Source organism: Ornithodoros turicata, unplaced genomic scaffold (assembly GCF_037126465.1).
Source record: "Ornithodoros turicata isolate Travis unplaced genomic scaffold, ASM3712646v1 Chromosome16, whole genome shotgun sequence".
NCBI lineage: Eukaryota > Metazoa > Arthropoda > Arachnida > Ixodida > Argasidae > Ornithodoros > Ornithodoros turicata.
The window spans coordinates 184,361-199,155 of record NW_026999320.1 but is presented as its reverse complement, the minus strand read 5'-3'; the positions used below and the strand labels follow the sequence as shown (position 1 = coordinate 199,155).

The 14,795-nt window shown below is 42.1% G+C and overlaps 1 protein-coding gene and 1 non-coding gene across 2 annotated transcripts in view; both read left to right on the top strand.

Moving 5' to 3' along the window:
- LOC135372645 (sperm-specific sodium:proton exchanger-like) overlaps positions 1–14,795 on the top strand; it is a 261,452-nt gene that overhangs the window by 202,636 nt on the left and 44,021 nt on the right. The window lies entirely within an intron of this gene.
- Positions 1,455–1,527, top strand: Trnat-ggu (transfer RNA threonine (anticodon GGU)). Its single transcript has one exon. It is a non-coding gene; the product is annotated as a tRNA-Thr (tRNA).

The following is a 14,795-nucleotide window of genomic DNA, read 5'->3' as shown; positions in this document are numbered from 1 at the left end:
TCAGAAATGTTGAACCAATATACAATGAGGATGAGCACCATGCACCATGTATGCACCCAGTGGAAGATATGTTATGTTAATTATAATAAGGAGATATTCCTTTTACAAACCTAATGATTATAAGCAGCACAGGTCACATATCAACGTAGATAATTTATCCAGTTCATAAAATGTACCTGAGGTTCCCCGAACACATACAGAAGAACTATCACCCCATTCATAGTGTCATAGCATACGGCACTACGAATGGAAAGGGCATAGTTTAATTCTATAGGTTTTCAGCTCATAATGAGGTAAAACGCAAGCTCCACACCAAAGATAATTTTCTTGTTTCCCTCCAAGCTGCCGTTGCGCCATTAAACTCGGAATCATCATCATCATCATTTTCAACAGTTTTGTTAGACATATATTAAAAAGTTGTACATATAGTAAGACATCCTATACAAGACATTCTATTGTGCATTGAATGCTAAAGTTTGAACGGGTGTTGCAATTGACGAAATGAGCTGTAGAAAGTGTAATTTCACACTATGCAAGCTTTAGCTCGCTCAGTTTGATACACGAATGTTTTAAGAAGACGTTCGCGATGACAGAGAAGTTAATGCAAGAGTTTGATATTTTCTACATTGTCTGTCATCGCGAAAGACTAATAAAAACCTTCGTGTGTCAAAGTCGGCAAGCTAAAGCTTGCGTATTGTGGAATTACAATTTCTACAACTCAGTTCATAAATTGCAAGACCCGTTCAATATTTCATTAAACACTTACTCATGTGTGGTAGTCTCCACTTTACATAGCTTCTCCTGGAAGTGATCCAATAAATGTTAACATTTAATGCACAATCAAATGCCTTTTATTGGATGTCTGACTATATGTACAACTTTTTAATCTATATCTTGAAGAAAATTGTAAGAAAGTGTGTTCAATTTTGACTTCGAAAATGTAAACAAGAAAATGATCTTTGGTGTGCAGTTTGCGTTTTATCTCAATATGAGCTAAAAACCTAAAAAATACAGCATGCCCTTTCCATTTGTAGTGCCCGTATGGTGACACTACGGTGATTATGAATACGGCGGTAGTTTTTCAGTATGTCTTCGGGGCACCTCAGGTACGTTTTGTGAATTGAATAAATGATCTACGTTAATGTGTGACCTGCGCTGCTTATACTGATTAAGTTTGCAAAAGGAATATATCTTTATAATAATTAATGTTACATATCTTCCATTGCTGCTGTGCTGCTGTGCTTATGCATGACTCATTCTATATTGGTTAAACATTTCTGATGACAATTGTGTGAATCGGTTCTCCCAAAATGTATACGACATACGACAGGGATCGACGCAAATGAATGTGTGTACGAGTGAGCAAAAATATAAGAGTGAAAGGAGGATGAGTTAAAGAGAGTGACTGCTTTGTCCTTTCAGATGGCGCACCCTGAAAGTCGCTGAGAAGGCGTGTTAGCTTAGCTCAGTTGGTAGAGTCCTGAACTGGTAATCCAGAAGATGTGGGTTCGAGTCCCACAGCTGGCTAACCTTTTCAGTGACTTTCATCCTTCATTGTTGATTTCTTAGGCAATTTGAGGCTTTGTATGTATTTGTCCCTTCTATGTTGTTCCAGCCTCAGAACATCAGTTCTGTCTTGTTCAACAGTTGCCGCTTGCGTCGATCCCTGTCGTATGAATGTCTGTATGAGTGAGCAAAAATGTAAGAGTGAAAGGAGGATCAGTCAGAGGGAGTGACTGGTCTGTCCCTTTAGATGACGCACCCTGGAAGTCGCTGAGAAGGTGTTTTAGCTTAGCTCAATTGGTAGAGCCCTGGACTGGTAATCCAGAAGATATGGGTTCGAGTCTTACAGCTGGCGTGCCTTTTCAGTGACTTTCATCTTTCATCGTAGATGTATCATGCCTCTAAATTTCGATGACCGATGCTTCTCCGTCAATTCTATCCTTCCGATGTTGAATTTGTACAGAGTGTAGTCGGGTAAAACCTGTTTGATTGTCAGCTCTGATTCCATATGATAATTCTTGCGCAAGTGTGGAATATTCGCTTCCTTAGCAATTATTGCTCTCAAACTAACCATTGTAAATACAATCGCACTCAATCTGTTTTCGTTGCGATGCATAATATTCATTATAGTGATGACAAAGAAGTCACATGTATTATTTCAGTTATAGATATGTTTATTTTTATAAATGACAATTGTCCTATCCGAAACTCTGAAGTTTTCGTTTGTGGTCTAGATTGATGAATTGATAATGCATCATATAGTGATGTCTTATTATGGGTCGCTTGAATCCAGCGTTGAATAATGCAATCGATACGTTGTCGCCGTATTTGTATCGCTGCAGTAAATTGCACTTAGCTGCCACGAACTTGCGCATTTTTTTTTATTGATGTTTCCTTTTTTGTATGAGGATTCTTTAATAGTGTAGAAGAGAGTATTGAACAAAATGTTGTGCAGGAGCCGTAAGACGGTAGAAGCAAACAGGGACGCAGACTCGCAGTCGAGGGGATCAGGCTCGTTTAATGAGACAGGCCAAGAACGAAAGTGAGCCGAGAATAGAAAAACGAGACGGCATGTCTCGAGATCCGCGAGCACAAAACTAAAACGGCAAGTGCTGCCCCCTGGCAACGACACATTGCAACAAAATATGACCAACACTCCCCCTCAATGAGTCGTCGCTACCTTCAGCTCACACGCAAGAGTTCATGTAGGCCAAGACGTTCACAATGATGATGAGTTTTCTTGCCTGTTAGAGCCTTTGTCATGATGTCCGCGCCTTATGCCTCTCGAAGTCGCCATTGGAGAGTTTTCTGTGCAAACCCATTAGCCTGCTCAAATACTCCTTCATCGGTTCTTCGCGCTTCTTCCTCACGTTGACGAAGTCCCGTAGAAGTTGCAGGATATGTAGTAGACCATACTTCGTATGGATCTCCCGCAGAATATCCCATGCGGCTTTGGCGGAGGTACAGGCCCCGATATCGTCCATGTAACTGTCCTCAACCACGAGGAAGAGGAATGTGAGGGCCTTGTTGTTGGTCCTCCTTTCGTCGGTAGTCATCTGAGCGTCTATGTAGCCGGGGTCCACTGCCTCCCAACAGCTCTTCTGCACCAGCGCTGCTTTTGCTCTAATCGCCCAAGCGTGATAGTTTTCCGAAGTCAGTTTCGGTATCCTGAGAGCGCTATCGTCTGAGAGCGCCATGTCTCTCCGCCGCTCTCCTTGTCCCAACTTCTCACTTGCTTCTCCGCAAAGATGCGCTTGGTCAGTGACAGTCGTCGTCGAGTCACAGTCCTAGGTGTCCTGGGCCCATAACCTGTTGTGCAGGAGCTGTAAGACGGTAGAAGCAAACAGGGACGCAGACTCGGAGTCGAGGGGATCAGGCTCGTTTAATGAGACAGGCCAAGAACGAAAGTGAGCCGAGAATAGAAAAACGAGATGGCGTGTCTCGAGATCCGCGAGCACAAAACTAAAACGGCAAGTGCTGCCCCCTGGCAACGACACATTGCAACAAAATATGACCAACACAAAAATCGTCCGATGGCCCACCGCAATTGATATGTTCGTTGAGTTTCAATAATTGATCATACAGCAGACCTTGTACAACAATATTGAACTTGTGCTCATTCGCCATCATTGTAAGAACTGGTAGAAGAAAATAAGTACGTAGGAGTGGTTGTGGAACACATCACGTAATAAGATTTTTGATGTACTTTCCATGTCAATTGTCAGATTTCAACAAATTCGTAATGAATCATGCTATATAGACCGCTTGTATATGATCATTTGATCTCACTGCCTTCTTGATGAATTCAATGCCCTTTGCAATGATTACAAGTACATCTGGTCTTGAGTACTCCAGTTCTAAGTACTCCAGTACTCCAGAGTTCTTCTTTAGGGGATCTCAATAACTCCGCAATGAATCCCAGTGGTCAGTGGCGCAGATATTTTTATAGCTATTGCAGACTCGGCGTACAAATTCTTGCACCTTCAATTCTGTAATTTCTACCATATCTCCGAGTGGGACCATGTCTAGGACGTACTGAAATACAATGACAATGGAATCATTTCGAGGCTCTTCTTTTTCGAAGCATTTTTTGTCACATCTTCCCATGACTTCCAGTGCAAAATCTGTGCATATTCAAGTGTGCGTCTACGCTTAATTACAAGCATATCTGTGCTCATTTTATTGTTTTAAAATATTTCATGCTATCGGGCTTAGAATGTTACTAATATCCCGCATGAGAATTATGGAACTTGATTTACAAATAATATTTGTGGTGTAAGAAAAAGACGTGTGCGTTCAATGACTGTGTGTTCAATGACTGTGTGTTCAATGACTGTGTACAAGACCGCGCGAGAATCCTCCCCTCCCTATCCTGACATGGGTGTGCGGTGGAGATTATGGTCGTCGGCTTCCATCTCTCGCTTTATTGTTTGAATCGACTGGCTGATCCTGACTGTTCATTGTAAAAGGCAGATTTCTGTACAGACTCTGTGGGGTATTCACTCTGCTTGCTTATAAATGATTTGTCTGAATTAATTATTTTTATACTTTCTCTCAGGTGATCACTCGATTGATATTCTGTGAGTTGGGAATTACGTATGCATGATGCATTAGTTGTGTCTGTTGATTTCCTCTATAGGAAAACTTTTAAATAAAAGAATGACTGCCTGAAATAATTGTCTTGTATTTGTATTTGTGTATTTGTTTTGTTTGGTGGTTGTTTCATTAATAACAACAATTTCTGAGTTGGGAAAGCCTCATATTCCTGAGTTGCATTTTAGATATGTTGTTTCTGTGTGATTCATCTATGTAGAACCGGATGCCTCTGGTATTGATGTCTGTTCTTACTTTTTGCTGGGTATTCATTGTTTTGATAGAAATCTTGTGTTCAGAATCGAATAATGCCAACATCTATTTGCGATAATTGCACAATAAAATAGATCGCCTAGCTTTTCTGGGCTTGAGAGCATCTAGTTTGCTGAAAGAAGGAAAATGAGGCCAGTTTCACCCGAGTTCAGGCAGGGACGTCCCATCAACCTTCTCAATTTTCATTTTTGTTGTATTTAGAAGTCCACTGTGCACGATGATCAACAGTGGTAAAATGAATAATTTCTACCGAACAGTTTTTGTGCAGAAAAAATCGAGAAAATCCGGCAAAGATTTCAAGCGTTTCAGTTTTGCTGTGTTTGCACGCGTTTATCTCCCGAGTTTTAAAAGACATGGTAGTGAAATTTTTTTATGACTTAGTATGCCTACGAGCCAGCAGTGCGAGCGCAAATTCTGGCGCGCTGGTGCAACGCTTTGTGCTATAAAAATGGCGAACATAAACTCTCGCGCAGTTTTGTTCCAGCTTCGACGTGTGATTTCTCTTGCTGTAGATGTCCCTCATTACCATACTTGGTGTCAGTTCACTTAGCTTTTAATGATATTTCATTTGATATATCTATCATGTGTATACCCCCTACAGGTATTTGCTGAAACCGGCAAATGTTCAGGCATATTAAAAAAAAAAAAAACAAGTATTTTGCGCATCGATTTCTCGAAAAGGCCCGTTTTGATTTCGTTTATATTTTTCCAGGAAATGGCGCGATGTTACAACTATCATACGACGTAGAAAATATACTTGAAAAGGCGTACACTGGCGACCAACGCGGCCCTATTCTGCGTGCGTACGTGTCGGAGCCTGGCTGGCGGTAGCGCGGGATGGCGGGCCTCCTGCCGATGCGTCCTTTGTTTGGCCAATACTGTCTGGCGTTAGCCTTACGTGAGATATTCGTCGACAAACTTTTGGCGTCCTGCTGAAGAAAGAATCCACCCTTAGGAGTTCGTTAGTTCCCACAAAACATCTGAAGGAAATCATACGTTGCCGGAAAGCAGTACTTCGACAGTAGGTCAAGGCAGGCAAATCCTCTCTGCTGCAAGCTACGTAAACGGTGATACGCATACTAAACTATACAAATATATATTGAGTTAGGATTTGCTTTTTTCAGAGTTCTCGCAAGCTCCTACGAAACTTGGGTTACTTCATTTTACGATATTTTTAAGTTATGCAGAGGGCTTTCAGCACAAAACGCGTGTTCTGTGCTGAAGTTGCAGCAGTACATTTCCTCTCAGAGATAAGAAAGTGGGCGTGTCATGATATTCGTCATAATTAGCAACGTTCAGAGCAAACCTATGCGGGAGAAAATTACTAATCCACCTTCCAAGACGCACATAATGTGCTTCGATTTCGCTGAAAACTGCACAGTAGCTCCACTTTTAGAAATAAACTTCACCGGATAGCACGCTCGTAGCCAAACGTCATCTCGAATGATATCGTTATCAGCACTGATTTGTTGAAAACCGGAGGCGTATCTTTTTGTTGTGACACTTATGCTGTTCATAATTGTCACAAAAAAGGCGTACGCCCCCCGTTTTCAACAAATCAGGGCAAATCAACAAATCAGGGCATTTGAGATGACGTTTGACTAGGAGCGTTCTATGCGGTGAAGTTCATTTTTAAGAGTGTAGGACTAGCGAAATACAAGCGTGTCACTGGGGAAACATACATTTTCATATTCACATGCGTGGTAACAGCTGGCACAGGAATGTATAGTTTTGGTGTGATGAGCGAGGACTTGTGTCACGATTCAGCACCTTCACTGTTAGCTTCCATCGATATTGACGAGTGGCTGGACGAGAATATTTCTTTTGCAGCTAATGATTTACGTGTGATTTACAGGAACAGGCCACGACAAAATTGCGTGTGACAGGATAGGTGAAATAATCATGCACTATGCCAAGAGCCCTAGCTTGCGTTCACCCGAGGAAGACGCCATCCTACCGTCACAACATATGATGACGTGTTTGCCGAAACACCTAAAGCGCGTCCATTTACTCCATCTACGCACGGTGGATGTGGCTTCTCTTAGGTTGCACAAGAAAAGGGAATGGTTAAATTTATACCGCATCAAAGTGGTATACAAGGTTCGCATGCATGGCAAAGCAGGACATTGGTAAGTGGAGGCCGAGAAACGTTTATAGCTCGTACCGTGAACAGTGAATGCAGAAAAGTGACGCTTTCATAGACACTAAGTGAAATCATTTGTCGCTCTTATTGGAAAATACTGCTTCTGCTTTAACTGCCTGTTAAATAACCGGCATACCACTTTTGATTACACAAAGTTGTCCCTTTTCTTGTAAGACATCGACAGATATCCGCCATCCCGCAGTACCGCCAGCCGGGTTGCGACACGTACGCACGCGTTGCAGGGCCTTGTTTTATCGCGCTAATCGCCGGTGCACGCCTTTTGAAGCAGAATTTTCTGACATCAGGTGTCGCGCCATGTCCTGGCAAAATATAAATGAAATCGAAAGGGGCCTTTTCGAGAAACCGACGCGCAAAAGCCTCGTTTTTCCGAAGTATGCTTAAACATTTGCCTGTTGCAGCAGATACCTGTAGGAAGCATACGCCCGATAGATATATGAAATGAAAGAGCATTAAAAACTTAGTGAACTGATACCAAATATGGTAATGACGGACATACACAGCCAGATCAATCACACGTCCAAGTTGGAAAAAAACTGCGAGAGGGCGCATGTTCACCATTTTTATAGCACAAAGCATTGTACCTGCACGCACTGCTGGCCTGTAAGCATACTAAAGCATAAAAAATTACTACAATATCTTTGAAAACTCGGGAGAGATATGCGTGCAAACACTGCAAAACTGAAATACTCGGATTCAGGACCAGATTTTCTGGATTTTTCTGCACGAAACCTATTCGGTAGAAATTATTCATTTTATCACTGTTGATCATCATGTAAGATGGACCTTTAAATATAAAAACAAAATGAAAATCCAGGAGGTCAGTTGGACCTCCCTGCCTGAACTGACGTGAAACTGGTCAGGAGTGACAAACCCCTTGGAGTGACAAAACAGTCGCAGTTGCTTCGCTTCGGCTGTATAGATAGAGCGATAAGGTCTCCCAGCTTAGAGGACAAGGGTGAAAAACTGAGAGCCTCTCTCATTGTACCATGTCTATTTTCTCTGTGTTGGATACCTTCATCAATGTAAGCTTTGTAGCGTCCGTTAGAATGAAAATTGTATAATGTTCGATTAGATTAAGTCACGATGATGATTTGATGATGGTTCAAATGTCAGATTATTTTCTTCTGTTGTTTACGTGTTGAATAATGCGGCGCTCAGAGTGTTCCTCTGTGCTTCAGCGTTAAGTCTGGCTAGTCACAGTTGCAAGGTATTAAATTTGTAATGTTTTGTATTTTCATGCATGCATCTGTTGTTTGTGTGTTAGATGATGCGCAAGTTTGGCTCTCTATTAGTGCTAGCTCATGATAATGTTGTGTTGTGTCATTATTTCCTTACATCTGTGCTATGCACTTAATAAGATACTGATTAATTAAAAGCTGTGTCGTGTTGGATCAAAACATATGTAACGTACATCCTATGTTGTGCTCAGAATTCCTTAGAGCGGTTAATAACAAACATGGTAGTGAGGAAATTATTAGTGTTGCAATAACGGTGATCACGTCTCACTTTTTGATAATGAGACAATTTTGATTGTAATCGTAATGACTAAGATTGTCTTCTTCAACTAGATGTTGTGTCCTTTGATATAGATTTTAATTCCTCGTGTGTTCCTGTGGTGTTTCGTGGTCTCCGTTGTGCACACTTAATTACACTCTTAAAAATGAACTTCGCCACATAGCACGTTCCTAGCCAACCATCATCCCGAATGACAACGTTCTCAACAAATCTAGGGCGAGAACATTGTCATTCGGGATGATGGTTGGCTAGGAGCGTGCTACGTGGTGAAGTTCATTTCTAATAGTGTACTTACATCTATCACAACTTGTAATTGAAATTAACACCCGCTATTGTTAGTGTTAGTGATGGTGGTCACGTCTCTGGACTATTTATATGAAAGCTTGAAATTTTGATTGTTATCATACTGATTAAGAATGTCTTCTTTGACTAAAAGTCACGTCCGTTTCTCCTTATGATAGAGCAATGTTTCACTATTATTTCCCTACATGTAACTCTTGTTCGCGTGTTGGACGAGTCGGTTTCGTTTCTCATACAGCGCAAGCTATTGATTTGTGCTGTGTTGGAATAAGGCATATTCAACTTAGCTTCCCTATTGTCCTCGCAATTGCTTACATCCATCAGGACTTGTAATTTACTCGAAATTAAAACTCCACTAACGCATTGACGGTGCTGACCTATAGGAATATTCGACATTTTATATTTAAACTTGTAATTTTTAATGTAAGTATATTTATTAAGAATATCTTCTTTGAATAAATGTGCTATTCCATTTTACGAGGGACGTTCTCAGTCAACCCTGGACCTTTCATTTTTCACAAAAGTAAAATAAATTTACAGACGAGAAATTAGTTTTATTTTTCAACATAATCTCCAGCTGGCACTAATGCACTTCACGCAGCGCATGCAATGCAGCGTTTCACGAGGGCTTCGATGCCACCAACGTAGGAATCCTTACTGGGGCGTAGCAGCTATGATCGGACCGCATTCTTGACCTCGTCGTCGCAGCTGAAGTGCCGGCCCCCAAGGAAGCCTTCACGGCCGGAATAGATGAAAATCGCTGTGGGCGAGGTCTGGACTGTAAGAGGGATGTGACAGGGACTCCCAGCCAAGTTACTGTAAGGTGCGTGTCGTGAGATGCGCGGTATGCGGGCGTGCAGTGTCTTGTAGGAGGAGGACTCCTTTGTTGATGAGGCCCGGCCGCTTTTGCTTCAGCGCCTTATGCACATCACTGAGAACCTGGCAGTAATATGCACTATTGATGCTGGTGCCACTGGGTAGAAAATCAACATGAGCAACGCCAGCCTTGTCCCAGAAAACCGTGGCCATGACCTTACCCGCAGACGGGGTGCTTCGAAACTCCTTGGGAGCTGGCGAGCCTGGGTGGTTCCACTGTTTTGAGGCGCGTTTAGACTCAGGAGTGAAATGGTGCACCCACGTTTCCTCACACGTGATGATCTAATGAAGCAACGGCTCTCCTTCAGTGTCGAAACGGTACATTAGCTCTTGGGAGATTTCCAGTCTTCTCTGGCGTTCAAACACGGAGAGCTGCCTCGAGACCCAACGGGCACTAACTTTCCAAAACTGGAGGTGTTCATGAATTATAGTGTTCAACGTTCTCACAGAAAGGTCCGTCTTTCGAGCTAGTTCGAGGCATGTTATCAGGCACGCCTTCAGGATCAGGCACTCCACAAGTTAGATGTTCTCAGGAACTCTGACACTGGGCTCTGAGCTGCCCCAGCCGGGATACTCCTGCACTGATGTACGGCCGTCTCGGAACCCTTTGCACAACTGAAACGCTTTGTTGCGGCTAAGTGTATCGTGGTCATTCTGAGCCTGATGTCTGCTGTGAATTTCAGAGGACTCTACGCAGTAGTGAATAGATTAACCCTGCAGCCAGGAAATGACGTCAAACAGGAAATGACGTCATCAAGGACGTATGACGTCACTCCAGGCCGCAGCCGCTCCGCCCTCATATCAGTGAGGTCAGTGGATAAGATAGTTAATCAGTGACGTCACATAGTTAATCTTAGTGATATGATATCAATGATAAGATTAAGTAACAATAATGACGTCATGGTGAAACACACTAGGAATCGAACTTGGGTCCTTTAGGTTGTCAGACGAGCGTCTTAAGCCACTGGGCCACGGGCTCTTCATGTTTACTTTCGTCGCTAATCAGGATAGAATTGTGTGGGGTGGAGAGGTTGTTTGATTTCTTTTACGCCAGGTGGCGTCATGGGGAGTTGAGTTCGTTCATCTAGAGATGGCAGCACTTCCAGCAAATTTACCGCCGTTCAACAGATGGCGCTACCTGCGCCCCCAAATTTTAAATTTCGCGCCCCATTTGACTTCGCTCTTGGTTTAAAAGAACTCCTCACGATCATGTTGTTTTCATTTTAGAAAAAGAAAAACAATGGCGAGCCAGTTCTATGTCAACTTACTGTCAAACGCCTCGAGTGATGTATTTCCTAGTAACACAATGAGCAAGTTCAGAGTTAAACTAGCTCAGCCAGTGCAATTAGATGGAAAGTGGGAGGTTGCTCTGGCGGAGGTGAATATCCCATTTGCAATTAATAATGTCACAGATATCGTTAATGGTATATCGGAGACTAGCCTCTTCGGTGGCGTAACCACGACAGAGCAAGTTAAGTTTCTTGCGGGAGAAACCATTATTGTACCTTTTCGTCAACTTCTAACGAAACACTTCAAAAACCAAGCCAAAATAATACGAGTCAGTGGTCATTATGAAATACAACTTCCACTAAATACTGGTCTGGAATTAAGTTCAACTCTCTCTGCTAAGCTTGGCCTTCCTGAAAAGATTATCGGTTCTTCGGAATTGGATGAAGGCCAGCCAGTAAAAGTATTGAAATATCAGGTGGACACTGAAGAGAAAGTCACCCTAATCACGTATCGCTCACGTACAACCAAATACGAAGTTCCAGAAGGGTATTATGAGTCAGGGAAGGACCTCGCCGATGCGATAAATCACGCATATCGAGCAAACTTACACCTACCAGAAGATGCTCGTCTCATATTTTACAATCCCTATAATGGAGTTTGTCAACTGGAACGTCGCAATGAGGGTTACGTTACATTTCACCCATATTTAGCTCTGATGCTTGGATTTGGAAAACGAACAACCTTCTCCAGTTTCACAGTTGCTCAGCGTGATGTCTGCCTCTTCCCAGCGCAAAATTACATTTTCGTTTACAGCGATATCATCGAAAGTGAAGCTGTAGGTGATATAACCGCACCCCTTCTTCGACTTCTCCCATTTAGACTGCAGAGTCGGAATGAGGTTATGTCCTACTCTTTCACAAATCTTTACTATAAATATGTGACTGTCAAGGAGCTGACTAGCATTCAAATCGAACTGGCAAACGAGATAGGTGATTTCATTCCCTTCATTGCTGGTTCTGGTCGTGTGGGAGTAACATTACATTTTCGAAAATGCATATAACTCAGACACCCTGTTGTATATCGCATTTCGGCAGCGGTAAACGAGATCAACCATTGCCACATTACTCAGCTCCTCTTTATCAAGTTGGATCTGGCTTTTTTTCTGAGTTGGTGCAGCGGTTTATACCTATACTGACTAAACAAGTAGCGCCCTATGTAGGTCGGAAACTTCTTGACACAGGACGTCACATAGCGGAGGAAGTGAAACAGGGAACAACGTTTGGAGAGGCACTAAGGAAAGGGGTTGGTCGCACCATCCATTCAACTCGTGACGAGTTGCTGCATAGACTCAGAGGGAAGGGTAGGAAACGTAATAAAAGCAAGGGCAACAGAATTGATCGATCAGTAAAACCAACGAAGAAACGAAGAAAGGTTGACTTTTTCACCTGAGGAAAAAAGATGTCTACCATCGCCTTAGTACATAAAAATTCTTGCTTCTGCACAACGAATCAGTTGGACCTGTTTTCTGTTCCACCGACAAACTTTTCTCTGGAGAAGTCAGAATATGTGGAGTTTTTCCCCATTTCTGCACCTACCTCGAGCGGTGTGATTGAATATAATGTTCCAGGTCTCGGTGGCGGCTTCTTTGATCTCCAGTCGAGTTTCTTACACATTCAATGTAGAGTTGTGCGTAAAAATGGAGACGCAGCATTGACTACAACTGGCAGTACAGTGACAAATGACAACGTTATTCCTGTACAAGCATTTGCATCTTCTCTCTTTCATCATGTCCACATTTATCTTAATTCGACTCTGGTATCTAATTTCGAACATTATGCCTATCGTTCTTACTTGGACATTGTTACAAATGCAAACAATGTTACTCAAACTCACACCTTGTCTGCAATGCTTTACGAACCAGATCCAGTGGGAGAATCTGAAAATTTTGCTATCCCCAACGAAGCAAAAGGACTTTTCGCACGCTATAAACGCACCAAAGGATCTACTCTCTGTGATCTTTATTCTCCTATCTTTAGCGACATCTGTCAGCAAGAAAAATTTGTCCTTAATAACACCGATATTCGAGTGGTGTTGAGACAATGTACTGACGAATTTAGACTCCTCTCTGGTCCCAGCGAGACTGAAAAGCATACAATAGAGTTTTCTCGAATTGTGCTCTACCTCCGACGTGTGCAGGTTTCTCCAAGCGTACTCGTTGGCATTGAAAGAAGACTTCAAACGACACCCGCCACATACCTTCTTCGAGGTTTAGAGATTAAGTATAGGACAATCGCTCCAAACCAATCTCAGGTGATATTTGATGATCTCTATAGTGAACGAGTTCCTTCTAAGTTGACCGTATTGATGGTCAAGAGTGAAGCATATCAGGGTCATAGAGAACGGAACCCTTTTAAGCTTGAAAATTTTAAACTCAAAAGAGCAGTGCTCGACGTTGGCGGTCAACACTACACCGACGACTTCGACTTTCAACGAGACATCTATGCAAAGGGATACATGAATTTGCTTCACAAACTTAAGAGCAAGGATATACCTCTAGCTCCGGCTGCATATGCAAAAGAGACATTTATGCTTTATTATCACCTCACACCGGATGTGGAACTGCAGTCACTAAGTCCAGTGCTTCAAGCTAATGTTCGTCTCACATTGACATTTGCTGCTAACCTTACAGAAGCTGTCACGGTGCTCTTTGTTTCCGAGACACCTCGTGTTCTGGAAATAAACAAAGACAGACGCGTTAAATTCGTATAAACGAATCAAAATGGAAGAATGGGAATTTTATGCAGCTTTTGCTCGGAACCATTGCACAAGGACATGCTTTCGTGGAACTTTCGCTCGCGATGAAATTGCATTGCAAAAAGCTGGACCGGGTCTTTATGTGGTGAATACAGCTCCAAGATCTTCCCCGGGAGAACACTGGACTCTATTCCATATCTCTAACGATAGGAGCATTTCTTATTTCGATAGCTACGGAATGCGACCACTATACAAGGAGTTCTACAAATTCATACACCCAGCATCTTCATTTCACTACAACAGGAAACGACTTCAGGGATACGGCTCAGCCACATGTGGACTTTATTGTCTCTATGTAGGTAGTCTTCTCTGCTGTGGGTTTCTACTTGAAGAGTGTACTCGGAGGTTCTCACACACCAACTTTAAACTCAATGATAGGTTGATAGCAATACTTGTGCGTAAACAGATACCACGAAAAACAGATAACATGTCATGTTGTAGTGTACTCTAAAAGTGAATAAATTTGTTTTTGAAAAGAAAAGATCCTTTATTTAGTCATCTTAGCAAGAAAAGTAGGATACATTACATCAGACAGCTCACAAAAATGGCGAAAGTATTATACAGTCACAATTTCATCATCACTTTGAAAACAAGAGAACTGAAACAAGCTGTTTTGCAAAGTACATACTCCACTTTTTTTTGCAAACACTTTGAAAAAGTTTCATTATTTAAGGAAGTGACAACTCTCTCATTCACATAAAAAACTTAGGAAAAAAGGGGCACTGAATAAGTCAAATGAAGATATGTACAATCAACACTCCTTTAGTGTTAACACTTGTTAGAAAAAAACACAAGAATAAAGAAAGGGTAACATCTATATTGATGGTAATTGGCTTTTCCATCATTTACCATCCTGTTGCTTCCATCTTTGTTTACACCTTGTCCGATGCATACATATGATTAGGTGTGAAAACCAAAAGGGAACGTTTCAATTCCATCTGCACAAATGTAACGCTTTGTATCCAAAGGGTTGAGAGCAATCTTTGTCACTGAGACACTTTTGTTTACATTGTCTTTGCGCACGATC